Source organism: Dipodomys merriami, unplaced genomic scaffold (genome assembly GCF_024711535.1).
Source record: "Dipodomys merriami isolate MVZ:Mamm:240054 unplaced genomic scaffold, mDipMer1.0.p SCAF_492, whole genome shotgun sequence".
Taxonomy (NCBI): domain Eukaryota; kingdom Metazoa; phylum Chordata; class Mammalia; order Rodentia; family Heteromyidae; genus Dipodomys; species Dipodomys merriami.
The window spans coordinates 687,159-695,124 of record NW_027206060.1 but is presented as its reverse complement, the minus strand read 5'-3'; the positions used below and the strand labels follow the sequence as shown (position 1 = coordinate 695,124).

The window sequence follows — 7,966 nt, the reverse complement described above, 5'->3', positions numbered from 1 at the left end:
GCTAAATCTAAGATCTTGTGGGACATTCTTTTGGGTGATATCCAGAAACCCTCTCTTCCCACAGTAGATATTGGGGACAAGGATATCACTGGCTTGCTTGCCTTAGGTGCTTCAGTGCATAGTGACTGGAAATCCACACTATGGTCACAGCCTAGTTTGGCTCTGGTATGGTAATAACCTGAGTGTGTTATCAATGGAAGTAATACTCTTAGCCTTAAAATCTAGCAAGCTTCTCCAGCCCAGTGGTACCTTGAGGTTGTTCTGAGATAACTTGGTTTCACAAGCCACAGGAAAAATTGGGAAGTTTTAAACTCTAGCCACAAAGAAGCTCAAGGAATTGTAACAAAGAGGAGGGTAGTAAAGAGAGTTTTGAGAAAGGAATTGGGGAAAAAAATGTCCTCTTTGGAGAAGAAAGGTTTTAAAAAGTAAGGATTGTCTTTAAGAAAAACCTCAGAAAGTTTAAGTATGTAGCAAATGGTAAAGAAAGCCTTGGAAAAGGAATTGGAAAAATTTTTAAATTGTCCTTAAGACAAACCTCAGAAAGTTCATGTAGCAAATGGTATGAGTATGACGCAAATGGTATGAGTATGTCTTAAAATTGGAGCTTACAAGTACAGCTGGCATAAAATTAAGTTAACTGTGATACACGGAGTCAGGACTGGTGGGAAAAAAATATAAGGGCCTTTGGTACTGTTAATTTTGTTACAATTGGACCTTGTATACTCAACAGACTGGTGTCTTTGGTAAAAGAAAAAAAATCAGCGCAGTCCGTTTATTAGTTCTGAGATCTCAATACCAAGCACTGAGAACAACTGACACCCCACAAGATAATATAGAGACACCCTGAATTTTAAGATTAAAATTAGCCCAGAGAAGAAGTGGGGAATGAAAGATTAAAAATTGACCATTACCATTACTAACTTGCTACCTGCTTATTCTGCTTTTGTAAACTTGCTTATGCTAGCACTGACCTTCCCTTCCCAGAAATGAGTTAAGAAGTTTCAGGGACCAGATGCCGGCCCCAGGACAAAGTCAGTTGTTGTAGATAAAGAACAGACATTACGTGTTCCTCAGTTCCCATTTAGAAATTCCCCAGAAAGGACCTTGAGATAACGACCACCTGGCAAGACCCCAAGCTAAGCCAAATGTCAACCAATCATAGGCCTGTAACAATGTAACCCCCCCTTAAACCAACCATGAGCCAATTGTTTTACAAAGATTGTTACAAAATTTCCCGCGTGGCAAAGTGATTGTTGGCGTATATGGAGACCTTTAAATGAACCAATCACGTGATACTTTGTGTTATGCGTTAATCTTGTGGGTTTTTGCCTTTAAAAAGGCTTGTAACCGATGCTCGGGGCTTTCTGACTGACCGGGGCAGAGAATCTGTTTGCACAAACGTCAAATAAACTCCTCTTGCTTATTGCATCTCCCGGCCTGGAGTCTGAGTTTCTGGGGCGCCCGCCCCTTGACGAAAGTATCCTAGGGGACTAGGGTCTTTCAGTCTAATATTCGATGATGGCATATATCTGAGGATGAGCAGAACAGCAATTAAGTCACACAAAAAAGAAGGAAACAGAAGAAAAATGAAAAGAATGAAAAAGAAAAAACAAGAAAAAAAGGACCAAAAGGTCAGTAGAGATTTAAACAAAGCACAGAGACACACATATACACCTAAAATAAAAAAATAGGAGGGGAGAAAAAAAGATTAATAGAAAACAATTTTTTTAAAAAACTAAAAAACAAAAAAGGTACAACAAAGAACTTTTTTTTGGGGGGGGGGCGGGATTAGATGGGAAGATCCTGTATCTCATTGTGTCCGTACAAAGTCTCTTGGTGGAGTCTCTTGTCTGCTTGTGGTGTTTGGTTTGCCTGTGGCTAGATTGGTTTCTTAAGTCAATTTGTTTGAGCAGGCAGATAAATGCTCTGCTTTACCCAGGATTTTGTGATCCTCCTCCCAGGCTAGTTCAATGAGAGGGAGATCTGCTTTGAGTTTCGCACAAGAGGGAGATGGCTGTTTCCTCTCGTTTGAAGAGGCTGTGATGAGGCTAGGTTCTGGGTAGAATTGAGGCCGTTCAGCAAATTGTAGCTTTTCCCTGAAGGGTAGCTTCTGAGACACAGAGCCCAGCCTGGAGCCATTCTCAGGGTTTATGTTTACTGAATTTCACTTGATTGTCTAGGCTGCTGTAGGGAGGGGCAGCCTCTGGCTCTGTTTACCCAGTGAAGAAAGTCACTCCCCTCACGGCAGAGCTTTGTCTGCTTGGGCTGGGTGACTTTTCCCAGGGAGGAGCTGAGCCTGGCAGGTCTGGTCAGGTGCCTGTGACTTCCTAAATGAATCTTTTGTTTTTTTCCAAGGCCTGAGCTGGAGCTAGCTCCTCAGCTGGGCCTTTTCAATATCAAATATGGAGACCTCCGGGGGTGAGGGCTGGAGGGGTGGCCTTCTTTCCTCTGTAACCTGAGAAGGAGTAAGTATGTCAGTATTCTACTCACCCTGGAGTCTTGGTTCCTGGGTTATCTCTGGTCTGTGATCTGCAGGATGAAGATACCTGCTACTTGTCAGCTCTTTTTGGTTTTAAGAAGAATCCAGTCACCTGCTGTTTCTGGCACCATTGTCCCAGACTCTGTGTTGTTCGTTTGGCGGCTAGGCTGCTGCCATTGCTGCTGCCACTGCAGCTGCAGCTAATGGCAAGTGCTCAGATCTGTCTCCTTGCCTGGATTTTCCCTCTCTGGCCAAACTCTCTGTACTGTGATGGCACACTTAGTAATTCTCTGGCCTAGGACTCTTCACTGGAACACTTCAACTATTTTCTATGTGAGAGCTTGTTTAGCCTCTAGCTCTTTCCTCCTCCAACCTCCCCTAAAGTAATCTGTTGTTGCTTTTTTAAAAAAACTGGTGCCATTGGCTCATGCCTGTAATCATAACAACTCAGGTGACTGAGATGTGATAATCGAGGATTAGTAACAACCTTGGTAAGAAAGTCTGTGAGTCTATTATCTCATTAACTGGTTACCAAGAAACTAAAAGGGGCACTGTGGGCCAAACTAATAGAGTGATAGCCTTGAGCACAAGAGAACAGGGATTTCAACCAGGCCCTCAGTTCAAGCTTCACATATTAAAAAAAGTTAAAAACAATTTGCCATCATTTGTAATCTCAGCATCCTCAACTAGTGGTTTATTTAAAGCCAATTTGCATCTCAGTTTGCACGTATTTAGGTGGGGGAACTAAACTTAAATCACAGTTAAAAGAAAAAAAATGAGCACAAGGGTACAGGTGGCTCACTCCTGTAATCCTACCTTCTCAGGAGGCTGAGAAATGAGGATGGTGGTTCAAAGCCAGCCCTGGGCAGAAAAGTTACCATGAGACTGCTATTTCCAATTAACCATTAAAAAACAAGAAATGGCACTATGGTTTAAACTTGTATGGTAGAGTGCTAACTTTGAGCAAAGAAGCTCTGGGACAGCACCCATGCCCTGTATTCAAGCCCCATGTCTAAAGGAAAAAATAAAGAGTTCAGGGCTGGGAAGGTGGCTAAGTGGTAAAGTGCTTGCCTTGCATGTATGAGCCTTTGAGTTCAATTTCTCAGTACCACATAAGCAGAAAATCCAGAAGTGTCACTGTGGTTCAAGTGGTATAGTGATATCCTTGAGGTAAAGAGCTAAGGGACAGTGCCCAGGCCCAGAGTTCAGGACCCATGATTGACAAAAGACAAACAAAAAAAGAGTTCAAATAACTAAATGATGTGTACAATAGACTATACACTAAAGATGAAAGATTAAATTAATAAATTAATAATTGAATTGATCAACATTGTTTCAATTTTTTAGATGGTGAATGTAGCTGAAAAAGTGATAAGAAATAATGATTCATTTCTAACAACTCTTCGATTTTTTAAACTCATTTACTACTTTTAAACAAAAGAAGTATGTAAGTATCACTTTACAGAAAAACAAAATTGTACGTGTATTTTAGCCTGAATTCCACATTTTATAATTTGCCTTTTAGTAAACAATCAGTATCTTTTCATATAAAATACCTGTAATACCTTTATTTAATACTTCACATCTTTCCAGTATTTGGTTAAATCAAAATTCCTCCCTTCCTTCTTTTCTTCCTTCCATTCCTTCATATCCTTTCCTCCTTTCAATACTAGCAATTAAACTCTGGGCTTCATGTATTTTAGGTAGGTGCTCTACAAAGTGAGCTATACACCTGCTCTTTTCGCTTTAGTCACTTTTGTTTTTGTTGGTCATATGACTTGAACTCTGCGCCTGGACACTGTCCCTGCACTCTTCAACTCAAGATGAATGTTCTACTGTTTGAGCCACAGTGCCACTTCTGGTTTTCTAGTGGTTTATTGAGATAGGAGTCTCACACACTTTGCTACCTAGATTGGCTTTGAACTGGGATCTTCAGATCTCAGCCTCCTGAATAGCTAAGATTACACGCATGAGCCACCTGAGCTCAGCTCTGCTTGAGCCATTTTTATGACAGGGTTTTCTGTTTATGACCAGGCTCGCATGGACCACAATCCCTCAATAACAGGGAGGGCTGTGTGTAGCAAGTCAGATACAGTGGGGAAACAACTTTCTCTGCCCATCACGGGGAGAATTTTGGAGGATTGTATTAGAAATTTCTAGAAATGGGTTGTGAGGAGCATCCTGCTTCCAGGAGTCTCTTCCCACTTCCCAACATTCTAGTCATGCCAGAAAGGGTCTGTGGTAGAAGGCTCAGGATGGAGAGGGCGGACTCTCATTTTCCTTTCAACAATTTGCCAACAGCATCGATTTTTCCATCTTAACTATTTGGATGGACGTCTACCATGATGATTTTTGAGCACAAGAAATTTGACATGCTGAAAAAACTTACACAGTATGACAAGCTCAACATGCCCTCTTCAGAATTGCTGTCCTGCTTACATATCCTTCTGGACCAGCTGGAGCAAAGCATGACCCGTGAGACCAAGAAAAAGAGTAAGTAGTCCTTGTTTAGATGCCTTAGAGCTTGTGAGTAGGGATGGAACCTAGGTATCAAGGGATGGGCCTGCTTGTCCAAGAACCCTTTGTACTACCCAGCTTGGCAAAATGTCCTTTTATGGATGTTCTATGCCGAGTAATGTCTGTTCCCTTTTTCAAAGAACTTGGACATAACCACTCATTAGAAACACCCTACCTTCTCATCAGTGTTCAGTCCAAACTCAAGTTCTACAGCTTCTCCTGTTAAATCCTCATAGAAGTTTAGTCACACTTTAACTTCTAGAGTCTACTCTAAGACTCCTGTACCTATGTTTGTGTCACTGTAGAGAACTTTCTGCTGAATTCCAGCTAAAGAACCCATCAGTGATGTCGCCTATGGTGACTGATGGAGATTGGAAGCCAACACTGGACTCCAGAAAGCATGTGAACATAGAGGATTTTTCAATGTGTAGAAAGGCTCAAGTAGTTTTGAGTCCTGTAGACATCCCATTGGTTCTGAACTCCACATGTGATATAGGTGTACATTCACATACCACCAAGGAAGAAGATGGTCCAGAATATCTTCCATTGATGTTCACAATTCACCTAGATCACATCCAAACCAGTAAAAAAGTATTGGTCTTGGAGTGCAGGGTAAATATGTGCTAATGGAAAATGACCCCAGTCGTAAGTTAGGTTCAAAGTCTAGATTCAGTTGAGGAAAGGGATTCTGTCCTCACAGAATATCCAGAACAATCTGTCCTGCTGCTGGAGATCCAATTTCCAATTGAGAAATAAGAATCTGTCCCTCCCTAGACTCAGGAAGAAAATACTGCCTTTAATGAGGAAGTAGATCCCTTTGAGGAGTCTGAGGCAGAATTTGTGTCTGAAGGCAACTTAGAAGACAATCCAGATTTAGAGATTGCTTCCCCTCTTCTTTAGAAAATCTTTATGTTTCTTTTTGGTCCTGATTATTGTAAAATGATCATTCTACTTATTTTTCTAACGTTATTAAAATGTCAATGTTTATGTTATATTATACAATTCATGAGTCTTAAATGTGTTTTTTTTTTTCACCTACAATGTAAAGCACCATGCACATGTGTTCTGTGTGTGGGAAAATACAGAGTAACTGCAGGCTGAACAAGGGAGCCTACTGGATATAAAGGGATCAGTTAAGTGCACAGGGAGTTGCAAGGAAGCCAGACCATGCCTGCATGGGGTGATAAGGTGGTTACAAAAGCTTTAGGACATACCAGATCAGATTATCTAGAAAGCTGTTCTGTCAATTGGGACAAATGCTACAATACTTATAGTGCTATGTGGGACTTTCTTCCCACAGTGAGTTCAAGACTGTATACATATTCATTGTGGTTTGGGAAATATTGAAGAAAAATTTGGCTCCATTAGCATAAAAAATCTACTTAGGGCTGAATATATTTGACAAAATACATAGGAAATATCGACACTGGAAAGTATAAGCCATCATCAATAGAAGAAAGAAGGCTTACATAAATGGACAAACACAAAATCAGGAAGCAATTAAATCAGATATGTGGAAATACATGCTATATTCATTACATTTTATATAGTATTTTATATGATGTATAAGATCGAATACGATTTTTCATACTACAAGGGCTTTTAACATTTTCAATCGTAAGTATTTTTTTCACATAATATTAGTGTAAATCATTATTGGGGAAAGTGGTAATATAACTTTCATTATAGTTATATGAATATATATTTTTGTGTTTCTAGATATAACACTGATTATAAATAGATGAATAAATATAAACATATATTTGTATATCTGTCTATGAGTTGAATATAATGAAACCGGCTACACGATATATAAAAAGGCAGTTATGAGTTACTATATGAGACTCAGGCCTGTAATCCTAGTAATGTGAGAAGCTGGGTTCTGTGTTTTTATTTCTCTTACCCCCATGCCATTAGAATTTCAGAGGAGACCTGGTCCCTCGAGTGTAGCCAAGGGACACAGATGCAGTAGGATCACTCTCTGTGACCCCAGAGGAAAGTCAGTAGAAATCAGGACAAGTCTCTTATGCTATGACATTCTACTTAGTTTCTGTGCCAAGATGGCCATCTGTAGAACATCAGATGGAAAGTTGGTATTCCCTCCCAAAATGTTTTTGACTATCCTGAAATAAACCTTATTTCCCTTTCCAAGCTTCAAACACATAGAAATATGCCCAGGGCTCAAGAGAGATGGACAAAGACTTACAAATACATAAAATTATATACTTTTTTTTTTGGGGGGGGGTCCGGTTGTCAGCTTTGACTCTGGGCCTGGGAGCTATCCCTCAGCTCTTCAGCTCAAGGCTAGCGCTCTACCACTTGAGCCACAGTGCCACTTCAGGCTTATTTTCTTTTTGCTTATGAGATGCTGAGGAATCAAACCCAAGGCCTCATGCATGCAAGGTAAGCACTCTACCACTGAGCCACCTTCCCAGCCCCCAAATTATATACTTTGTTTCAGTAATTCAATGACAAATCATCAAAGGCATATCTTGAATTTTTCTTTTTTTAATGGAAATGGGAATATACACTGAGTGCATCAGGGAGTAGGTGATAGTTTGGATGCTGAATTGTGGAATACACTCCTGAGCATGGGAAACACTTGTCTTGGCAACTTGTATGGGGATGCGTCTCTTCACACAGCTTCACAAAACAGTTCCCCTAACTTGTATTATGTCATACCCATCTTTCCATAGCAGCAAATAGATGTCAAGCACTGATCTTGCTCTGAGGTGGACTCAACAACACAGAAAGGCACAAAGAATTAGAGGGATGACTGCTACCCACCAGACATCAGCTTCAAGAGCTGTCCTGACCAGAAGCTAGGATAAATTGAGCTGGAAAAGGCTGATCCCCATGTAAGGCTCCTGAGCACTAAGGACCAGGCACTATTATAGGTGTTGGAGAAACAAGTGAATGTGGCTCTCTCCTCATCAATTTCATGCTGAAAAGAAAACCAGAAATCATAAT

General features: G+C 40.5%; 1 long non-coding RNA gene across 1 annotated transcript; it reads left to right on the top strand.

The window, feature by feature from the left end:
* The first annotated feature begins 1,571 nt into the window (after window positions 1-1,571).
* On the top strand, window positions 1,572-7,764 carry LOC138809338 (uncharacterized). Its single transcript, XR_011366811.1, has 3 exons — window positions 1,572-1,631; window positions 4,781-4,972; window positions 7,693-7,764. It is a non-coding gene; the product is annotated as an uncharacterized lncRNA (long non-coding RNA).
* Window positions 7,765-7,966: the final 202 nt, after the last annotated feature.